We start from the raw sequence: 1,796 nt of genomic DNA, 5'->3' as shown, positions 1-1,796 counted from the left end.
CGGGAGAAAGATGAGGCTTTCTACTCCCGTAAAGATTTACACCCTCGGAAACCCTGTACAGGGTCGCTATGGGTCGGACCCGACTCGATGTCACTTAGCAGCAACAACAACAACTTTCAGCTTAAAAAATTCTGAATGCATTCTTCCCTGTTTGTTTTCTAACTTTAGGTCTTTGCACGTTTCATTATAATATTTGACTTTCTCTACTCAAGCTGACCTTTGAAATGTTATGTTCAGCTCCTTTACTTACTCATTTCTTACATTAGCTTTATCCACATTGGAAAGCAAGTTTCTGAGTCTTTTCTAACATCCATTTTGGTCTTTTCTTTCTTTCTTATCTTTTTAATTGCCTTTTGGTTTCTTCAACGATGATGTTCTTGATGTTATCCCCTAATTCTTCTGGTCTATGGTCATTACTGTCTAATTCATGGTCTTTGTATTCAGGAGAGATATGTTCAAGGTCATCTTTGGCTCTCACGAACTTGTTTTAATTTTCTCCTGCTTCAGCCTGAACTTGCCTATGATGGTCTGTTCCACAGTCAGTCTCTGGTGGTGTTTTGGCTGATGATATTGAGCTTTTCCACCATATTTTCCCACAGATGTAGTCAGTCTGATTCTCATGTATTCTATCTGGTGAGGTCCGTGTGTATAACCATCTTTTATGTTGTTTAAAAAAATTTATTTGCAAAATTCCATCATGGAATCTCCTGCATCATTTCTATCACCAAGTCCATATTTTACAACTACTGATCCTTCCTCTTTGTTTCCAACCTTCACATTTTAATCAGCCAGTAATTATCAATACATCTTGATTACATGTTTCATACTGAAGAATTTGGCAGCATTCTTAGATTTCATCATCATTGGCTTTAGTAGTTGCATAAATTTGAATAATAGTGGTAGTAACTGATCTTCCTTATAGGCATATGGATCTTATCCTACCACAGACAACATTCTACAACAAGATAGACCTTGAAATGTTTTTTGTGACACGATTGTGACAGCATTCCTTCTGAATTTGTAATTCCCGGAATAGTAGTTCATATGATTACCAGATTCCAAATGGCCACTACCAGTCCATTTCGGCTCACTAATGCCTAGAATATTGATGTTTATGCATTCCATTTCAGTTTTGACAAATTCCAATTTTCCTTGATTCATACTTCATATATTTAATGTTCTGATTATTAATGAATGTTTGTAGCTGTTTCACCTCATGTTGATTTGTTCCCCATTAGCAAATGAAGATCCTGAAAGCTTTACTCCAGTCACATAACCATGTTGCATATGATATTAATGATATTGTTTGATGATGTCTGAATTCCATTGGGTTGCCACTCTTTGGAAAGGCACAAATATGGATCACTTATGCAAGTCCAGCTATATGTCTTGTATTGTACTAGGGTAAATAAAAAAGTTTAGCTACTAGAGTTCTAGTTCATGCATGCATGGATTTATTCTAGACAAGATGTTTTTAAACATGTCTCTGCTATCAGTGGATGGCTACAAACAAATTTTCTCAGTAATACACTTGTCTTCGCCTCACTGGGGTATCTTCAAAAAAAGGGTCCAATAAAAATAGTGGCTTCTGAGGGAATATGCTGGACCAGTTAAATTCAAGACAAAGAGGTTAGATCAACTGGTTATGGCAATTGTTTGTTGTTGTTGTTGTCAGGTGCCATCTCCATTTATCACTCATCAGTCTTTCTTTCAAGAAGTATCTTCTGTTCTTCTAGCCACTCCAGGCTGGTCTGCTTGTCCTTTCAAGTGGAAATTTCCCACCTCAGAAGATTCTG

This window comes from Chrysochloris asiatica, unplaced genomic scaffold, assembly GCF_000296735.1.
Source record: "Chrysochloris asiatica unplaced genomic scaffold, ChrAsi1.0 scaffold00077, whole genome shotgun sequence".
Classification (NCBI taxonomy): domain Eukaryota; kingdom Metazoa; phylum Chordata; class Mammalia; order Afrosoricida; family Chrysochloridae; genus Chrysochloris; species Chrysochloris asiatica.
Note: the sequence above shows the minus strand (reverse complement) of the source record.